The sequence below is a fragment of the Mustela lutreola genome, chromosome 16 (assembly GCF_030435805.1).
Source record: "Mustela lutreola isolate mMusLut2 chromosome 16, mMusLut2.pri, whole genome shotgun sequence".
NCBI classification, from domain to species: Eukaryota; Metazoa; Chordata; class Mammalia; order Carnivora; family Mustelidae; genus Mustela; species Mustela lutreola.
Window position 1 is genome coordinate 4783146 of NC_081305.1, and position 22072 is coordinate 4805217.

Here is a 22072-nt window from a genome sequence, read left to right on the forward strand (position 1 = left end):
AACTTGTTTTCTTTTATCTCTTCTTCAGTCTCATTTCTGTCCAGTTTACTGTCTCTTCCCAGAACACCCGTCTGCCTCTAAGAATGCCATGATTCCCAGGCTGAGTTCAACTTTTGGACTCCCCTTTGATTCTCCCCGCTCAGCTTCCTTTCTTTTCTACCCACGACCCTGACCTTCTATTTCTATACTTAAGTTCAGAAAGGTTTTAGGAAGGAAGACCCAAACAGGAGTGGCCATTGTATTGAGATCTAAAACTAAAACCTACCTAAACGGTCAAAACTTTGATTTGGTCATTCCATCCCTAGATGTTTGATGAAGAAAACAGGAAGAAATAGAGGCAGATATCTGTATCAGGATGTCCATGGCAGGATTATTTATAATAGCAAAAAAAAAAAAAAAAAACCCAAACTTTTTCAAATGCATTGGCACCTAAGTGACTGATGGTACATCGAAATGACAAATACTATGTTGGCACTAAAAATCTATACTTCAGTGTCTACCGATTAGATGAAAATGCTTATGAGAGTTAAGCTAAAAATATAACTTCTATAATGACACAAATACTAAAATTCTAATGTTATGAAAAACATGCATAGTAATGACTCACAAAAGATATATCCAATTGTTAATAATAATAGTTTTCTCTGGGTGATGGGATTAGGGAGAAGATTTTTTTTTCCTTAAAGATTTTATTTATTTATTTGACAGAGAGAGAGAGAGATCACAAGAAGGCAGAGCAGCAGGCAGAGAGAGAGGGGAAGCACTGAGCAGAGAGTCCGATGCCGGGCTCGATCCCAGGATCCTGAGATCATGACCTGAGCCGAAAGCAGAGCAGAGCAGGTGCTCCAAGAGGTTTTGTTTTGTTTTTTTTTTTTTTTTTTTAAATAACTTTCACATTTCTTGTGTTTTCTACAATGGAACTACATGCTTTTATTTCAAAAAATCTTTATATTTAAGAAAAAAAACTTCACTTCAGAAACAGTTTCTTTTATGAATTTAGATATTAGATCCTACTCATGGATAACTTTAATTATTTGAGTATCAGGACAGCTTAGAAGTCACATCAGAGTTTCCACCAATTACTGCAAGATATAAATTGAATACCTGTAATAAATGTGCCCTCAGCAAAAATGTCGACAACCGCAGGCTTTTCAGAAGGAACTGAAATGTGCTCTGTTCCCATCTCCACCCTGAAGAAGGTAATCTCTTCCCCACATCCCTATGTTCTTTCTCTAGTGACACGTTCATTTAGGATGCAGTTCCTCAACTGGCTAGCAAACTCGCTTGACTATTTTGGGCATAATTACAGATAATTAGGCAGCTTCTTAGAGTAATGTGACTTTTACTCACTGCAAAGAAAGTAATTTGCACTTTCAGTGTCAGTCTCTTCTACTTCTCTGTTCTGCAGTATCAACATTGTGCATTTTCCCTATTAGTTAATGCCCGACTAGGGGATGGAGGGCTTGCCAGGATGATGTCGTGAGACAGGATTGGTCACGCGAGCACGGAGCAGTCAGTGCATCCTTTGCAGTAACTGACAGCTACCAGAGTCACGGGATTGGACAACGCACTTCCTTGACATTTCCTTGACCACATGCTGTCAACATTTCCTGGTGAGATAATGCCTTTAGGCACAGGCAATTGTGCCCTTATCCTAGCTACAGAGAGTCCCCAGGACCAAGGAAAGATCCCCAGGCAGGTCCCGTGGGCTCCCTTCTAGATCATGCTCTGTGTCCCCAGAGCCCCACAATGACCGGTCCATATGGCTATGAGACCCACTGCTCCTTGGATGGTGCCGTACCACTGACCCCATAGTGGAGGGCAGTGGAGTAGTCAGATTATCCCATTTGTATTTTCCTGGAATTAATTTATTATCTCTCCAACCACTTCTTCCATTCTCTTTGCCATACACTGAACTTGTCCCTCCCTACACCCAGCCATTGACTGACCCATCTACCTGCTCATCCATCTACCCAGTCCATCTGACCATTTCTTTCGACTCACATTAACTATGTGCTGGGAGCCAAGTGTGGTAGCTTCCCGCTCACCCGCTCGGCCTTTCACTGGGGGGATGTTTGTTGGCTTTCTGCTACGAGTCACCCATAGGGGATATAGTGGGGAACCAGACGGACATGGCTCTGCCCACCTAGAACTTTCAGTCTCATATTCACAAGGAGAGCTTTGCTATGCCTTCATCAGGAGGACTGATAGCTTCCCCCCCTTTCTCATGTGCCCACAGATGGAATCCCCAGAAACTTCTCCCCAGGCCTGTGTGCACACACGTACTCCTCCATGAAGAGCAGAACTCGCCATCTGACTGATCGCTTGGCGGTTGGCCTCCTGTCCATCACTTGTCTCTGTCACGAAGACCCTGCTGTCAGCAGTGTTCTGTCATCAAATGCCGCTGGTGGCTCCCCACCGCACACTACTGTACAACTCCTCGCTCGAGGATGAAGACATCAAAGCAGATGCTTGAGAGCTTTGCCAAGAGCACTGATGACTTCATTTCGCACCTCCCGGATGAAGGAGGCTTGTTCAGGAGACGGGATGTGTCTAGTTTGTCCCGGCTTGCAGCTCCTGCTGGACAGCGGACCAAGAGAGGAGACGGGCATTTGGGTTTGTCTGAGTCACACACTTAGGGCTTTACCAGTAGGGGGCACTGGCCACTTTGCAGGGCTCAAGTCTCGGGAGGAACATTCTGGGTGTTGAAGCTGAGAGTCCTGAGAAGTCAGAACAGCAAGCAGCGGCCTCTTCTCTGGAGGGCAAGAATGTCTCCATCCCGGGCATCAGGGGCCTACCTAGTATTTCCTGTTCGGTCAGCTAAACCTCCTTTCTGGATAAAGCACCCTGAGGGGCTCAGCAGGCCAGCAGGAAAGAAAATCAGCTCACACTCTCCCTCCCCTCAGTGCCACCAACGGTTACAAGTGCTTTGACGAGAGTGATAAGCCACGTTTCTTCTAAAGGATTCTAGAACACTTCTTTATTTAGTTGGCAAGGTGTGCTTTGTCTTTTTTTTTTTTAATTGGAAATTCAGTGTGGTAGCGATTTCATGAAGTTGATTTCTCACACTGTGCAGTGTGAGTGTGTGTGTGTGTGTGTTTGAACGTGGATAAAAACAACGTCGAGAAGTGAGGCTGGGTTCACGGCGCTGGGGGTGGGTGGCTGTGCTGCCCCATGCCGATGATCACAAGCCAGGCTGGGCAGCCCCGAGGGGGCCACCGGAGGACGCAAGCTGGCCGAGCATAAAGCAGGGTGCCACGGGCGGGAGGGCTGCCTGGGGGTCCCACGGCTCTACCACATTCCCCAAGAAGCTGACTGTCCATCTTGTGTACAACGCAATCCACTCAAAATGCCGCCGTGGCCTTTTCCTCTGGAACCCCTTTCCTTTCGCCTGTTCCCAGGGAGGGGTCTTGCACAAAGGAAGGAGGAGAAATGTGCTGAGGCAGGGACAGTGGCCTGGAGGGGCTGTCTGGGGACGGCCTTCAGTCATTCCCTCTGGCTCCTACCGAGATCTACCCAAGGGCTCTGTCTCAGCACGTCTGGGTCCTTCCCTCCAAGGCAGCATCCCTGAGGCTCGGAGAGCGCAGCTAATGCTTTGTGAACAGAGGTGAAGCTTAGCTCTCGCCGGGTCGCCGGGCCTCTGACCGCTCCTCCAAGCTTCCTGAGCAGCTCGAGATGCGCTGGCGTGCTGACAAGCGCTCAGCCAGACAGGAAAGGCAATTATGCAGACAGAGAGAAATCATACTTCCTCCTCAGTTTTGTGTCTTTCTTTTTTTTTATCCCCCCTCAATGTTCTTAAGGAGAAAATGACACATGAGGAGGTGAATAAAATATTCCAGTGAAACTATGGAAGCATTCCCTGTTACTTTTGTCTGTTTTGTTGCACGGACGGGGGTCAACCCCTCCGCATGAAGAGGGCTGTAGGTCTCTTGTCAAGGGCAGAAAGAAGGGGTGAATAGGGTATTGGGAGGGGGGTTGTGGGGAGGTGGGAGTCCAGGTGAGTTGGGGCTGGAAATGGCGTGAACAGGGAAAAGAAGGCTGCCTTCCTGGGACTGGTGGGAGCTGGAAAGAAAATGAGCCACCTCTGCACTTAGATGCTTCCAGAAAGCCTCAAAAACCCACCTCGTGGGCTTTCCTGCCCCCACATTTCCCTCTAATGTGGTTCTTCTGGGGGGCCCAGTTCTCAGGGAAAGGAAAGGCATGGCCTTTCATCCTGCTCGCAAGACAAGACCTCAGGGTCTTTTTTGACGTTGTATCCCTGACGCCCTAGAGCAGGGTTTCCTACCTTCAGCGCTACTGACTTCCGGGGCGAGGTAAATCTTGCCGTCCCCTGCACAGGGGTACTTAGCAGCACCTCTTGTCTCTTCCAGACCCTTCTCTGCACCCCCCAACTCCTCCCTACCAGCTGCAACCTCAGTAAAGTCTCCAAACACCATTGATGTCCCTAGGGGTGTCCAACTGTCCCTGGTTTAGGACAACTGATCCGAAACAAACCACCATCGAGTTCTGCTGAGTTTACCTCCCAGATGTGCCTACCTCTGCTCACCCAGCCACCAGCACTGGCTCTCGGGGGTCAACCTCTCTGCTCCAGCCAAGCTTCTCATCCCATTCTGCCTCTGCCAAGGATTCCAGAATCAACACGTATCATCTCTCCATCCCAACCAATGAAAGCTTTCCTACACTCTGAGGATAGAGATGAAGATCCCTAATGGAGCCGAAGAGTAATGGACTCGTCACCTGCGCGCCTCACACCGTTCTTCTCCTATCAGTACCTGATGTCCCCGTGCTCCCACCAACCACATCATCTTTCTTACTCCTTCTCCTATTTCAGTCTTTTAGATCAAGACTCCAAAGTCACTTCTCCAGAGAGTTGGGCTTCTCAGATCCCCCACCTGTGTCAGGGCTTCCAGCGAGAAACTCTCAAAGCAACATATGTCTTTCCTTCTTAGCTTTTTGCACAGTCCACCATTTCACATTTATCTGTACCATCATCTGATTGAAGTTTGCCTCCCCCGGGGGACTCTAAGCTCCACGAGCTGCAGGAACTATCTGGGTTATCACACGCCATCGTATCCCTGGCACTTGGCACAGGATCTGACATCTAGCCCATTGCTGAAGGGATGGAACACACAGATGGTCTCATGGATTAAAGTTCAAGCTAACAGTGGTCCTTGGACTTGGAGCCATCGCTTTTCCTGAGTACTTATTATAGGCTAGATACAGACTGGGACTGTGAATATTTCAGATAAGACAAACATGCCCATGGCATTGTGGTGCCCTCTGTCATCAACCACGAGGGCTCAGAAACGCATGCACTAATACAGAGATGGCGGGTGTCCTCTCCGAGGCCAGGAAGAGAAACCATCACGATGTGCCCTCCATACGACTGTGTCCACCCAGACTTAACTACCCATGAAATAGGAGTTGGTTTTCTGTGCGCAAAGACTGGGAGGCATAGCGCATAACATTAGTAAACTTAGATGTCACCAATTTGTGGAAATGGCACCAATCCCATGTTATTTGGCTTTTCTATTGCATTCCCTAAATGGGTTTCCAGAGAAGTTTGTTTCTAGAATGTCTTGAATCCATAGAAATCAGAAGACTGTAGTTTCTTTCTTATCTGATTTTGTAAAAGAAATCAGTAGCGTGATCAACAGATACATAACCGGTACAGGTGGAAATGAGGCTTTAAGTTAAATCAAGTCAGTTGAGCAATCGTCCGTGGCCACTTGGAACCAACACCTTCTGTACCAGGTGCTGGGGATGCCGAGATGCTGGAGATCCTAAAATCGAAGAGTTTACAGCCTCTTAAGAGGGAAGGAACCACGCAGATCGCTGCAAGGATGTACCAAGAGCCTCCCCTAGGGGATAGGTACTTTTCTTAATCAGGTCTCAGCCCAAACCCCACTTCCAAGAGGCTTTCTCTGACCACCTTGTCACATACCACCCCTTCATCGGCCGCCACACTCTTTTTCATTATTCCACATTATTCTCCGCATAGCAACTGCCATCTGCTAAATTGGTGTATTAGTTTATGTTTTGTTTCATATCGATCTCCCAGCTGGAATGTGAGCCCTATACTTCCTTGCTCATCTCCACACCCCAGTGCCTAGAACAGCATCTGGCAGCTGGCATCGAATGGATGGATGGACGGACGGATGGATGGACGGATATGCTCAGAGAAAGGAGCAGTCAGTCCTCCCTGGGGAGGCTGAGGACAGCTGCAGAAGGAGGCAATATTTGAGATGTGTCTGGAAGTAGGAGTTCTCCTGGCCAACAAAGTGTAACTGGATAAGGAGGAAATTGCTAGATGTCAATGTTCATAAATCCGGAAGTGGCGGGAATTTACCCCAAGTCTGGAGGGTGGTAGAAAGAGACAGAGTGGATTTGGAGGCTGGGGCGGGTTGGGAACAGGTGTGAACGCTGTGCCCAGAGAGTGTGCTTTTTGCTCTGTGGACACTTGCAGATAATGAGATGTCCTTATACCGGAGAAACATGGGGCCAGATCTTGAACCCACAACGCCCCCTCTGGTAGCCTGATGGAGTGAAGTTGGTGATAGAGAAAATGAATGAATCTTTCCCGGGAGAGAGGAACACAATTTGTAAGCATCCGACTTAGCACATCCATAACAATATATTTTTTCTTCTTTGTTAACATCAAAAATCCTTAATCACCCCCAACTCTTACTGCAAATCCTTCTCAGGCACTGAGCATGCTGAACTGGGCTTGGAAGGCTTCCATGTCTGCCCACACGGGGTCATCTGGGCTTTAACACCAAACAACTTAGGAGAAGGACTAAGATGCAGAAAGACTAATTAAGTCCCGACTGGATTTCTAACAGTGAGTTTGTGAGCTATTTTTAAGTACTCCCTAAAGGAGATGAACAGAATAAAAGCTTCATCATTAAGTATGTTTCCAGTAAATGGAGTCGCCTGGTTAATTAAGAGAAAGTCCCATCATCTAAGAGAAGTTGGTATCATACTTACAAATTTCTCTTACTATCTGTAAATAATGGCTGGTAAGGGGAAAAAGGACTCACATTTGTTGTGCTCACACGAGGGCAAGGCGCTGTCAAGAGGTACGTGATACACACTTTCATCCAAGTGGGAAACCCCTTGAACTCTTATTTACCCTCATTTTGCAGATGAAGAAACAGAGACAGTGAAGGGTTGAATCCATTGCCTGAGATCACTCAACTGGTAAGTAGCAGAGCAGGGCTTTGAAATTGAGTTCCAAATCAGAATATAGCAGGAATTTACCCCAAAGATACAGATGCACTGAAAAGAAGGGGCACATGCACCCTAGTGTTCATAGCAGTAATGTTCACAATCGCCAAACTGTGGAAGGAGCCAAGATGTCCTTCAACAGACGAATAGATAAAGATTTGTCCATATATATGGTCCATATATACAATGGAGTATTACTCAGCCATCAGAAAGGATGAATACCCACCATTTACATCAACATGGATGGAACTGGAGGGGATGATGCTAAGTGAAGTAAGTCAAGCAGAGAAAGACTGTCATCATATGGTTTCACTCATATGCGGAGCATAAGGAATAGCATGGAGGACCATAGAGGAAGGGAAGGAAATCCGAAGGGGGAAATCAGAAAGGAAGGCAAACCACGAGGGGCTCTTGACTCCAGGAAATAAACAGAGGGTTGCGGAGAGGGAGTTGGTTGGGGGTGGGGGTAACTGGGTGATGGGCATTTAGGAGGGCACGGGATGTGATGAGCACTGGGTGTTATAGCAACTAATGAATCATTGAACATTATATCAAAAACTAATGATGTACTATATGCTGGCTAACTGAATTTAAATTAAAAAAAAAATACAGGCACTGGAGTCTTATAGACTGAGCTATGAGACTTATAGCAAACAGCACCATGAGACGGTGGGCTAGCTATCCAGCCTCAGAGCTGGAGCCTTCTCATGGGGAACTTGGGATCAAAATAGTCCCCACCTCAGAGATACTTGGGGTAGAGGAATCGTCTCACATTCAGCGAGAAGATGTGTGTGAAGTACACTGCACCAGGACCTGACACCTAGTGACCGTAAGAAGTAGTTCATTGTCCACAGGGCAGGAGTGATTGAAAGGTCTCTGCTTTCACCTAGGACAGAACCAACTCTGCTTCCAACAGCCAGAAACTAAACGATGAAGACAGTACTCCTGCCGCCAGCCCTGTCAGGTACCATCGTTAAGGTGGTTTAGAAATCACAGCCTCACCCATTGTGAGGCAACTCTGTGTCCGTCTGATCTCCGCTTAGGTTAGGTTTCTTTTACTTTAGCATCCTTAACATTTGGGAGCTGGCTGTCTTTGTGGTGGGGCCTGCTCTGTGCACTGTGGGCTGCTAAGCAGTAACCTTGGACTCCTGTGCCTCCCGCAAGCACCCCACCGCCCCCGCCAGCTGTCTCCAGACACTGCCGAATGTCCGCTGGGGGTAGAAGTCCCCCTCCTACCTGCAACTAAGAACCACTGACTTAGGAGAAAATTTATAATAGTTTAAGAACTTGAATATCAAGCCATAGGTTCCTAGGATTCTGAGAGGGAGCTCCCATTATACAAACAGTTCGTAGCTCTTGCTAAATAGAGATGAATTCTCACTGGGGAACCAAGGCGGGGCCACCGACACATTACCGTAGCCAGTCAGCTCATCGGACTCCTGCCATCAGTCCACAGTGTTTTGTAGACTGTTGATTTCCCATTAAAGGAGCCATGACATTTAATAAACATTCCGCCATTTGGCTCCATATGTGGAACGGAAGCGTGAAGACCTGGTAAGTTTCTTTTTTACATTTTTAATGAGGGATGACAGCTACGTTCACTCACTCAGCGTTTATGGAGTGCCCGCTATATGAAATGTCACATATTAAGTCTCTAATAGCATCACAAAACGATTGAAGTCTTCCACACAGGCCCTATTAACCTCATGGAAGGGATATTAATTCATTTGACTCAAGGTATTAAAAGCTTACTATATCCCAGGCTAAGCTCAGGGCAGAAGGTGCTGGGAGAAAGAATATAGTTTCTACACTCTAAGAGCTTGTAGAAAAGCATTGTGTCTCCAAGTGGGGTCCTTGGACCAGAACATTGGCATCTTCTGGTAGGGATTGAATTGCATCCTCCCAAGAGTCAGTGTGGAAGTCTTAACCCCCAGGACTTAAGAATGTGACTTTGTTTGGAAAAAGGGTGTTTACAGAAGTAAATAGAATAACAGGAGATCATTAGAGTGGGCTCTGTTCCAGTAGAACTGGTGTCCTTACATAAAGGGGAAAATAGGTACAGAGACACATTCATAGAAGACCAAGTGAAGACACCCAGGGAAAACGCCGTGTGAAGACGGGACGGAAAGGACACACCTACACACCAAGGAACACTGGGGATTTCTGGAAACCACCAGAAGCTGGAAGAGGCACAGAAGGATCCTCCCCTACAGCTGTCGGAGCGAGTATGGACCTGCTAACTCTCTGACTTCCGGCCTCCAGAACCATGAGAATGTAAATTTTGGTTGTTTCCAGCCACCCAGTTTGTGACACTTTGTGATGGTGGCCCTAGGGGGCCCAGACACCAGGGAACTTGATGGAAATGCAAATTTTGGTCCCTACTGAGATCTACCAAAGCAGACCCTATGGCATGAGGGGAGATCCTGCAATCTGTGTCTTAACAAGCCCTCCCAGGGAGGTTGACGCACGCCAGAGCACGAATACTGATGGTACAGAGCAGTCATTATCAACCCTGGCTGTCACCTAAATTTGCCTGGGATAGCCTCAAACCAAAACCAAGAACATATCTTAGAGATTCTGATAGGACTTCTCATAGGATGTTTCTAATGTGCAGCCAAGCCAAAAACGGCTGGTCTGAAACACAATCTCTCTAACATTAGCGCCTGTGGCTCAGCAGGAAGGGCCTCATATGGAGGGGGCGGCTTGTGAAAAGCCTATTGCGATGCAGTAGGGTGGGTGTGGGGCCTGAGAATCTGCATTTCTAACATGCTCTGGGGCAAGGCCATGCTGCTCCATGGCCGGTGCTTTACGAGGCAAGGGTCATATAATACTAATACTGAAGTCGAGAGAACTAACAGCCAATAATTATTGGATAAGACAGACATGCCCTCTGCCTCGCGGAGCCGGCATCCTGGTAGGGCTAATGCATTATGCATTATACTGTCCTGACCTTGTGGTACCTGCAAAGGTATCCGCCAAGGTAGAGCAGAGTCTTTGATCAGGCAGAACAATGCTAACTGTTGTAACACACAAACCGTAATTGTGCAACAGCTTCACAGAGAAACGATTTCTTCTGGGATGCTCAATGTCACATGGGGGCTTCTGGGGTCCAGGTCCTTCCATGCTGGGCTATGCCTTCCTTTAGTTTCCTGAAGTATTCCCAGTTCAGTGGGTGGGCATAGAGAGTGAGGAGGTCTCATGACGCCTACCGGGCTCCATCGTCTCTGATATGTGGCCCTGGATAACTGCAAGCGATGCTGGGACATTGAGTCTAACTCCACAGTTAGAGGGAAAGGAAGTGGGTTTGGGGGGAACACACTGTCTCTACCAGTGTCTGGAAAGATGAGTCAGACTGATCAGACGAAGGAAGGGAGAGAGCAGTAACAGCGTCAGGTACCGAGAATACACAACAGCTGTTTGGTAAAGGATCACAAACTAGCCAAACGTCCATAGCTTGTCCAGTTTTTATTTTCCTTATAGGAACAGTTACGATAATCTGCCTTGGTCTCCAGCGCTTTAACATTATGACATGTTAAAACATTTCTAAGGGACTTGAAGACACATTTCCCCAAAGAAGGCCTATAAATGGCTGACGAGCATAGGAAACGACACTCAGCATCACTCATCATTTGGGGAACACAAATAAAAACTACTAGGAGATACCATCTCACCCTCTTTGGGACGGCTGCTATCAGAAAAACAACAAAAATAACAAGAGTTGGCAGGGCTGCGGAGAAGCTGGAACCTTCGGTGGTGTTGGCAGGAGCGAGAAATGGCCCAGCTGCCGTGACAAAGAGCATGGTTGTTCCTCAACAAATTACAAATAGGATTAGCATGCGCTCCAGGAATCCGGTTTGTGGGTACCCAAAAGATTTGAAAGCAGGGTCTCAGAGATATTTGTACGCCCATGTACATAACTGCATTATTCATGACAGCAAAAATGTGAAAGCAGCCCAAGTGCCCGCTGAGATGAATGGATAAGCAAACAGCAGCAGACGCAGATTATGGAACAGCATTCCTCCTTCAGAAGGAAGAGAATTCTGCAGTGGGGCAGATTACGCAACATGGAGGAGCCTTGAGGACATCACACTTAGCTAAATAAGTCAGCCACAGAAAGACCAAGACTGTCGATTCCACGAACATGAGCTACTTCGAGTCATCATAATCACAAAGGCAGAGAGTAAGATGGTGGCCAGGCACAGGGCGAGTGGAGAGGGCGGAGTCGCTGTTTAATGGGTACGGAGCTTCAGTTTTACAAGGGACAAGGGTTATGGGTGGACACAGCCGAGACGGTTGCCCAACACTATGGACGTGTTCAATACCACTGGACTGTACACTTAACCGTAGTTAAGACGGTTCATTTTGCGTCATCTGTATTTTACCGTAATAAAAAATATAATGAAAAAAACACTAAGGAAGAGTGTTGGCAACTTCCTAAGACTCAAATGGCAGTGGGGTTCTAGATGTGTCTGGACTTATTCCCATCATCCTCGGTCACGAGACACGCACACAGACCAGAGGCTGGAGCCGGTGGCTGGGCTCGGAGTCTGAAACGAGACTGGTGTGCAGCGGGGAAGGAGCGGGAGTAAAGACTTCAGCCAGATGTCAAGAGGAAGCCGGGGCTGTGTCTGCGTCTCTTTATAGATGCCTCTATAGCCACCTGGACTTGTCAGCGTCATGGTCTGACAATAACACAAAATAGTTTAAAGTAGGTCTTGTCTGGGACAAGCCACCTAAATATCGGAAAGATTCAGAGCCAAGACGATTGTATCTAAAGTCAGAGAATGAGTTGTAGAGAGAGACGGATTATGGATGGAAACTGTACGGACAAGGTCCAGATCAGGCAAAAAGTCTCTCTTGGATATTCCTCACAGCGGATGCTCGCTGGCTTTTGACGGCCCGAGCCCTCCGCCAAAGGTCGAGCTGAAATCGTTTCTTCCGCACCCCATGCCTCTCGGGGGCCACAGAGAGAGAACAAGTTGACCCTCTCTGCGTGGCCTTGGACAAATACTTTGCCTCCCTCTGCAGCAGTTGCGCTGCCTATAACGTGGGAAGAGTCTGCATCTTCCCAAATGGAGTTCTTGCGAGGACAAATTGAGTCCTTGACCCGTAGAAAGGGCTCTGAAGACAACGGCTAGAATTAGTGTCATTACTCTTCAAACCCTTTAAAACGTGGCTCTCCTCTCATTTGTCTCCACACCTTCCCCCACTCTTTCAATCCCTCAACTTTTCCTTCCCTTAGAATTTCAAGTCTCCCGCTTGCATGTGGATTATCTTTTCCCCGGTTGTGTTCGAAGAGTACTAGATCCTCAAGGTAGCAGCAGTAATTCCTTGAAAAACAGAGCTTCTGAAATATGTTGTACACCAATGCCTCCCTTGAAGGTGTACAAGATATTCTGGTATAATCAAGGTCTTGAAACGTCTTCATCGAGAACTGTTTGTGTGGCTTCAAGGGTGTGCCCTGTTTGCGGAACGGTAAGGTGGCACGGTATTTGTGATGGCCCATTAGTCATCGACTAATAGGGCTTTTGTTTTTGTTTTTACAAAATCGTATATACCCTTCAACCAGCAGTGTCCATTCCAGATGGAAAGACTCACGCATGGGTCACTCACATTCACATTGTGTTTAGTGTGTCTCTGAAGATGCCCTACAAGAGTCCCTTTCAACCTCGCCTCATCTGCTGGTAGAACTATGCCTTCCTTTCTCTGCCTATATCCAAATCACGGAGTAAAATAATCACCGGAGAGCACCAGGCTGACACCAGTCCACTGGCCTACACGTTTCCTTGATGGGTCTACCACTGTTTCTGTATCCCATCCACACGGCGATCCCATTATCTGGGGACTGCATTCCTTTTTCAAGATACTCTCTCAACTTCCACTCCATAGTCTGAGTATAAATTTGGACTCAATTGCCTGGGTGAAATCTCATAAAAGTCCTTTTCGACTGAGACTGTATTTTTTTCCTCCACTTGTTCAACAGATTGTTGGTCTGTCTTAACTGGTCATTTCAGTCTCGAGATGCTGATTGATCGTCTATGGAGATGAGCAGAGAGTAAGTGCTTTGGGCGACACTGATGACTAATGCCTGGGAAATGGTGCAAACAGAAATAAATCTGGAAAGAAATAACCTGAAGTTATCCAGAAACAAACACATTTGTGCACAATCCAAGCAACAAGAGCCAAAGCTTCCCATGTCCCCTCCTAATCTTTATAAATGGTTTTCTCCTGAGCCACTTGGCATGTTTCCATTATGGCCTTCTGAATATGTATAGACACAGCAGGTAATTTAAGATTGCTGCAAGTGTCTGACAAAAACATAGTGCGTGTTCAACTTGTTTAGGAAACATCTTAATGACAAGCAGAGCAATTTATGGAGGACATATTTTTATAGCACAGTAACATCAACATTTATTATTTGGGCCATAACTGGGAAAGAAAACATACTTCCCCCATTTAGACAACAAAATTAAATTCCTAGCAAGGCAATAGAGAAATAGGCACAGTTTTGAATACAGTTATGGTATAAAATGATATTCCTTTAGAAATGTGATAGAAAACACGGGAAAAGTAATATAATGGCCTGATCAGATATTCCTAAGATATAATTTTGGAGTACAATCCCTTCCAAGGGGCTAAAATGTAGTATTATAATATTCAAGGTGATCTACCTACTTTAGGCTTATTTTCCCCCTAGAATGCCACCATATTAGGAAAGAGTTATATGTACCTATTATTTGCAAAATATTTCCCCCCATAGAATTAATATAATGTCTAAGGAGCCCTAGCCTTAGAATTATAAAGGTTCTGACACGTGACACAGAAGGGAACCTCCCTTCGATTAGGCTGGGTACGGGCAGCAGCTACTTCTGTTCTGCCTCCGGCATATTCCGGCTCCTAAAAGCCCAACAGTCGCACAGCTCCCGAGTCCATGTTCTCACACACCATGTATTCGGGTCTCACAGATAAGGAAAACATTTAAATAAAATATTCAAGCCAAGAAGTGCATTTCACCTTTTAAGCGGCCGCCTAGATTTCTGCACAGGGATGGCCACAAACGGACTTTACAGATGGGCCGACGTACTGTCGCAGTGGACCTGGCGGGGTCAGGCAACATCGCCGTTTGGTTTTATCCTCTTGCTCAACACACACTTACTGTGGCCCGCTCCGTGGCGGCAGTGGACGGCCAGGCCTCCTGAGCCACGGCGGGTGAACGCCTGCTCCTCCCGCGTGGCGCCCACGTCGTTCAATGACGTCATCGCTGCCTGGAGTCGTTCTCGCTCCTCGGCTCCCTGGAGCTGTGACACCAACATGTCGGCAAGCCCTTAAAATCCACGTTCTTCCTCTATACTCTTTCCCAGTAAATGGGCCAGGCTTCCGTTGCCCCGAGAAGACGAAGGGCCTGTGCCATGAGTTACCACCCCTCCGCACGCCCCATCTCTCATGCCGCCCGCGTAGGTGGACAGGGGCTGCGGCCACCTGGGCCGCCTGTCCTTCCTTCACTGCTCGCAGCCAGTCCCTCTTGAGTGCTGCTGGCTTTATCTCCTCAACAGCCCTGGGAGTTCCACCAATCTCTCTGTTGCTACTACCATGCCGGTACACATCACTGGAGTCTCTTGTTTGAGCCCACGCAGTTGTGTCCTAGTTAACACTGTGTTTGCCTTGCCTGTGGGAGGCCAGTCCCTGCTGAGCACACCAGCCTCCTGTGAGCGTCCAGGCTCCTGTTCCTCTCCAGGCTCCACCCTCCGTGGCCTTACTTCAGTCGCTCATACTCACTATGCTTACAATGGCCACAGGACCTTTGCTCATGCTCTTCTCCCTTCCTGGAATGTTTTTCCTACCCCCTCTCACTCAGTTAATACCACCTTATCCTCCTGATTCACTCCAAGAATCCCTTCCATAAGAAGGCTTTCCATGACTTCCTTAGTCAGGTCAATCCATCCTACAGACCATCCTACAATCCATCCTACAGGTCAGTACATCCATACAGACTCTCTGGAAACCATGGCCATTTTCTTATTAATGCTTGTTAGCTTGGTTGTTAAGTTTATATGACTATTGATGGTCTCCTCTGCCAGATTATAAGCTTCATGAAGACAACACTGTTTGGTTTTTGCTCACTTCTCCCCATAGCTACTAGCACAGTTTTGGCTCACAGTGTATACTCAGTAGATATTTATGGAGTGAATTTCTCAATGGCTCACAATGACAAAGAGATCCATGGTTATCCATGGGTGTTTATCGAAATGTTTTCCTGGGGGAGTTCCTTTCACTAACCTGTCTAAAGAGCAGTGGGTCAAAGTTGATGGTTGTTTCTGGTTGTTGTTGTTGTTTTTGTTTGTTTTGTTTTTTGTTTTCTTGTTTTTTTAGCTGCTCTAAACACTTCTCTGTGCCAAGCATAGCCCTAAACTCTTTCTGTGCATCCACTGATTTAATCCTTAGGACTCTCTAAGAGATGGACACTGTCAAGATCCCCATTGTATGGATGGGAAAATTGAGGCCTTACTGTTAACTAAATTGTGCAAGACAACACGGTCAGGTCTGCACTATATTCCCAGCACCATGGGCAATACCCATCCCATGTAGGGGCTCAAGAAAAATTTGTAGAATGAAGGCACGCAGGTAAATGAGGTAGCCAAGCTTGTCTGTCCTAAGCCACAGATCCCTAAATAATTTTTTTTTTACTATGTTCAGTTAGCCACTGTGTAGGACATCATTGGTTTTCCATGTGGTGTTCAAAGATTCATTAGTTACGTGTAACACCCGGTGCTCATCACAACACGTTTTCTTTTGGTTTTTGAGTCAGCCCACCTCTCCCGGTCACACACACGTCCCCACCTTGGCCACTTCACACCGGAACTTCCGTGTTTGCTGTCTTCACTTCCCCCATCTCCCGCAGGGCTAGCGTGACCTCTCAGTCCAACCAGACCCAGCACTCTCTCCCCTGAGCCCCCCTGGTGGCTTCTCACTGTCGTCTGGACACTGACACCAGCGCTTCATTGTGCCAACAAAGACCCCGCTGTCTCTCTCCAGCCTCACCCCTCCTTGGTCCCTGCCGTCCATCTCGCCCCTGGGCGATGCCCTCTGAACGAGGTCTGCCTCTGGGAATCACTGTTCACTGGCAGGCAGGGTGTACCGAGCGCTGGTTCAAGCTCGTCCGAGCACGTGCGAACGCAGTCAGCCCCAGCACGAGGTGGAACGTCACACCCAGAGATTTCCTATGGTCATCATCTCCAGCATGACACCCACCACTGTTACCTGCCGTCTCCTGGCAGGAGGGCGAGGCCAGGCGGAGCTGAGTCTTCTGCTCTCCTCCCCCTAAATGAGAGCTGACTCTGGGGTAGACAGTGGTGGGCACAGGCAGACTATCACCATAATGGGGATCTTTCTCGCGATGTCTGAAGCTCTAGCTAGCATCCTGGCAAGTGCGGTTCGCTTCTGTGTCAGGGCGCTCTGTCACCACGGGTTTGCTTTAGAAGCAGCTGGTGGCCGAAGGCCTGGGAGCTAACAAGCCTCGCTCCTCAGATGCTGGAAGGGCCGTTGGCTATCCCCGGGGACCACTGCTGGAGCCCGGAGGCCAGGATGCTGGAGCACGGCATGGCTTGTTAGCCACAGCAAAGCCTCATGTGGACCTAAATGGGACCAAAGCCTAAATGGGACCAAAGCTCTGTCACAACAAGAGAGGGAGAGGGCCGCTCGGGTCCCAGGGAGCTCAGATAGTCCCACAGATGACCCACAAGTAACGGGAAGCCCTGCTAGCCGCCGCACGCAGCTTGCCGCGGAGACAGCACATTACCCTGGTAGGGCGCGCGCAGAGTGCAGGCTAGCCAGGGGGACAACGGCTTGTCCCCAGCTTCATGAGGACCCAACTGGAGGCCACATAGCACCAGAGCCTTCAAGGACACAGCCCCGATCCTGCCCGGACCCAAAGCTCATGGTTGGCTTTGTTTCTGAGGACCTCGTTCGAGGATGATGAAGCGAATCCAGGCAGCGGAAACGCCATCTAAATGTTTCCGAAGGCGTCCAATGCAAGAGTCATAAAACTTCGCACAAGGTCAGCTGGAGAGTGACTCCAGAAAATCCCAGAAATGCAGACCTATGGAGATGGACTTTACAGTCCACTCAATTTGGCGATATTTCTCAACTGAGGCCCTCGTGTCTTAGGCTTTAATTTAACCTATTATAGATTATCATAAATAGCCCTGAGCTGAACGCCCCCAAAATGCTCATTTCAAATACATGAACCTCTTCACGGGCCAGCAGGAAGAAGGAGCAGAGCTGTGATCTGGACGGGAGACAGAGGGTAATCTTCAAAGAACCCTCCTCCCGGTCGGCTCGGTGGCCAAACCAAACAGGCCCTGCTGGCAACTCCCTGGAAGTCATTCCTTTCTCTCTCAACCCCCTCACCCCCGCCAAAGGCCCTTCTCAGCCAGCCCTTTGCTCTCCTACTTCACTAGGACCACATTTTCAACTTTCTAAGTGATTCTAACAACATCTTATTACAAATGCAATATTAAAATAACAGATCTAAGAAAAACATTAGCACAGTTCCATAATCACCTAATCACATAAATGCTTTTTTTAAAAAATTGATATTCCTTTTCATCTTTGTTTTTCAAATATGCACACTCATTTTTTTTCTCATGTGTGGTCACTTTAGAGATAACATTTTCATTTGTAGCATTATAGGGGGGGGTTCTTTTCCCTTTGGCTTGTTTTGTAAAATCTCCCTTCCTGTTATTCTCCGCGAAGCTAGGCGCAGTAGACAACATCCCTGCCTTTTCCTATTCTTACAGGAGCAAAGCATATACAAGGAATTTCTGTGATGTCAATCAAAAAAAAAAAAAAAACCTGCAAGGACACTTCACTACTCAAGACATCTGCGTCGTTCTGGGCCTGGAAATCAGAGACACCAACCGTTGCTTATAAAAGCCACATACCTCTGGACGGACGGGTAACCTTCCTTCTACATTCTGCACCCACAGAAAACAATGCTTCCACAAACATCCTTGTACATCTATCCCTAAGCACTGGGGTTTTAAGGGCAGCTTTCTAGGTGTCGGGTTGCTGGGTAAAGGTGATGCCTGTTCATAATTTTAATGTACTTTGCCAGAGTAGCTTGGAAATGGCAGAGCTGGGATTCAAAACTGTGTCTACTGGTTTCTAGAATCCAAACTCCCAACTATTAATCTCTATCTTCCCAGCATGTGTGCCTAGGTGTGTGGTGTTTAGGAAGAGGCAGAGGGCTTTTGATATCTTACTTCCTACAGTGAACCCACTGTATCGTATACAGCTAGGTGCGCCAAGCAACCTAGACACACAACTACCTAGCTGTGAGTCACTGAGCATGGTTACTCTTGGGACATTTCTCAAGGTGACTCCCATTAATTGCACAGTGGCATGGCCATGATTCCCCAATTATAATGAATAACCAACAAAAAAAAAATCCTGGAGAAACTTGCCTTGAGCCACCTCTTTCTTGACAAAAACTAAAGCTGAACCATAAATGGACTATTTATACATCATGACAAAAATAACAGTGCAGTCGGCACAGTCCACATTTCTCAGGGTCTAGAATTTTTTCATATTGTCCAATGTAGTTATATCTGCATGCCAGTTGGGGTATCCAGAAATAGATGATCTTATATTTGCAGCAATGAACCCCTTTAGAAACCAGATTTATGTAATATAGACATGAACATCAGGGCCATCATCAGGGACCCTTGCAAGAGCCCACAGGGACTGCTCTCTCTTTATTTCCCAGCACCTGAGAATGAGCCTCATAGGAGCTGATGCTTTACTATAAACCCCAAGGAAGGGTAACAGCCAATTCAGACAGCCCAACTGAAATAGGAGACATTTCCCTAAGGAGAAGACGTTAACGGAAAAATCATTTCACGTTTGCATTTTTAATTTTGCCATTTAAAATCTCTCTAAATACACTTTCCCCTTTAAAATGTGATTAACCGAAATTTCCCCATCTTTATTACAGCAAATAGCCAGTTATAGTATTCCTTTTGGAATAGCAGTGGGGGCATTATTTAGATTTAAGGGGGAAAGCGTGCATGAAACTGTTATTAAAACCGAATATGTTTAGTTATCACAGCTATTAAGAGGATTCTTAAGGAGTTTTGCAAGTTTTGGATTGTAGCTGGAGCGAAATCTGTGTTTGTGTGGGGGGCGGGGAGCAAGCTTGGGGCTGACTGTGTGTGTCTTTGATTAAATGCTCTGTTGGAACCCGGGGTCTCGCCCCACCCTCCCAGTATTCTACCTGCACGCCCTTGGGTGAGTCCATGAACCCATCCCAGGAGAGACCTGGAAGGTTTCTTCTGGTTCTAACACCGTTTGAAGTTTGGTTGGTACTTAAAGAGTAAGTGATTATCACAGTCCTAGTGGGGAAAACGGACTTGTTTCCATGTTGCAGTCCGATACCGATAGCCGTGATCTCAAAGGTATTGAATTTGGTGAATGACATTATCCCTCCAACGACCACAGTGACAGCGCCAGTGACAGGTGCTGGAGTTGCGGGGTCGCCCCTGGGGCCAGGCCCTCCCCCGGGTGCTGTCTCCGGGTCCACGTGCTGGGCCCTCTCAGGCATACTGATGAGACGGACCTTACAAATGAGGAAATAACACGGGGGCCCTGCAGCATCTCTACAGTGTTATGGGTAGATGAAGGCTTTTAAAATATTCATGACCACTCAGTTTCTCCCCCCCCGCACTGCAGTGAAGGCAATCAAGAAAACTCTCTTTTCCTCCAAATTTCCAGTCTGTCTGCCTGCACTGGGACGGTAACTGGGGCTCACACGAAGTCTCACTGCCCCCAGCTGGGATGATGATGGAAGCAGAGGCGAGGGGGCTGGGGGGTGAGGGCGGTGTTTGAACTTCTCTGTGGCTCTTACCCGATTTCTGGATGATTTTGAGTCCGACTGCTACCGTGAAATGGCTCTGTGACCTTGGTTTAATCACCTAACCTCTCTGAGCTATATTTGTCTAATAAACATCAGATGGTACCACCTCCCCGGGGGGCTGCAGAGATGAGCGGGTCAACACCCTTCCAGCTTCAAGATGCTGGACAAGTGATGCTATCACTGTCTACCCAGGTCCGGGGCTGAAATACCAGGAGAAATACCAGGATATAAGTAACAGGAAGAGTCAGCAGTAACCGAGTGCCTACTGTGCGCTGGGCTGACTTCTCAGCACTTTACAAGCATGGAAAGACTTAAGTCTTACCCTCTCCCAGACAGGCAGGTACCCTCTCCCAGACAGGCAGGCACTACTGTGTTATTAGTCTTCCCAAGCTATAGGTAAGGACAGCAAGGCACAGGGAATTGAAATAGCCTGCCCAGCAGGTTGGTGGCAGGGCTGGGGTTGGGACCGGACTGTCTGTCCCCAGAGCCTCACCTGCACCGCCAAGACTGGACCTCGCCTCACAGTACCCCCGCTCCCCAAGAGGAAATGATGAGAAATTAAAGGGACACATTCCCGCTTCTGATGCTGCAGACCTTATTATCTGGGCTGTGTGATGAAGCTGGTTTTGCCCCAGCTTGAGACTAGGCACCCTGCAGTGGGAAAACAAACCCATTTCAAAAAAATCCAACAAGACAATCACGAGAAACCTCGCAAACTAAACGAAAACCCCCCAAACCAAATATCTCCCCTTGACGTCCTGCCACGGTTAAGGGAAGCCGCTAATGACTGGCCCAGCGTCCCGGGCTCTGGCTGCAGGGTTTCAGGGGTTTTGGGTCCTCTCCAGTTCCGGATTAGTTTCCTGTGGCTCACGGAACGACCTGTCACAAATGCAGTGGCCTTAACAACACACGTATATTATTCACCGTTCTGGGGGTCAGAAGTCCAACAGGGGACTCACTTGGCTAAAATCCCGGTGCCAGCAAGGAGGAGACCCTCCAGAGACTCTAGGGGAGAGTCCGTTTCTTTCCCTTTCCAGCTTCTAGAAGCTGCCGGCCCTCCTCGCCCTGTGGCCCGAGTGGCTCTCCTGTCCCCATGTCTATTCTGACCCAGACAATAAAGTTTCTTTAATTAGATGGGGTGCGCCCGGATGACCCAGGATAATCTCTCCATCTCCAGGGGCCCATGATCACTCTGCAGTGTCCCTTGGGGAAGGTAATGTTAATGTTCCCAGGGCTCCCGGGTATTGGCGAGCGGGCCTCTCTGGAGGGGGATGCGTGTGTCACGATTCTGTAAGCTACGGATGTGAGCCAGAGCCGAGGGGTTCAGCGGCAAGGTCTGGGGAAGGAGCACTGCCTAAATCAAGAGGGGCATGAAAAGAAACAAGCAGGTGCTGCTTGGGACCCCTCTCCTGTAGGTAGTTCACTGAAGGGGTATAAGCTACTCTTTACAGGTGTAGATCTGGGAGTTCGAGAAAGTTGTGTAAGAAACCCCAGCTCCACGGCTTCGCAGCAGTGTAATCCCAGGCGAGCGACAGACGCCCTTGTGCTGTCAGTTTCTACATCCTTTATCACGGGCATCGCACCGAGGTGGGGCACACACGCTATTGTTCAACGGCTTAATAAGTTTGTGTACAAGAAGCCCAGGTTCCAGCGTAAAGGAAGAGCTCAACCCACGGCACGTGTCGGGAAACAGAAGGAGGTGATCTTTCTTAGACCTCGGACACCTGGTCAGTCCCAGTACTCCCTCCCGCTCGCCACCGTGATGGGTCCGTGATGGTGACCCCAACGCAGCCCACCGGAGTCTGTCCCGGGGGTTGTGGGGAGGACGCGCGGGGAGAAGGGAAGTCCCATTCAGAGGAAGCTGTCATCTCCCGGCAGCGCAGCGCACCGGCCTCACACCAGTAATTCTCTTCAGAGATGAGAAAACCGGGACTC

General features: G+C 48.1%; 1 protein-coding gene across 1 annotated transcript in view; it reads right to left on the reverse strand.

Moving 5' to 3' along the window:
• Positions 1-22072, reverse strand: part of CDH13 (cadherin 13) — a 989149-nt gene that overhangs the window by 172904 nt on the left and 794173 nt on the right. The window lies entirely within an intron of this gene.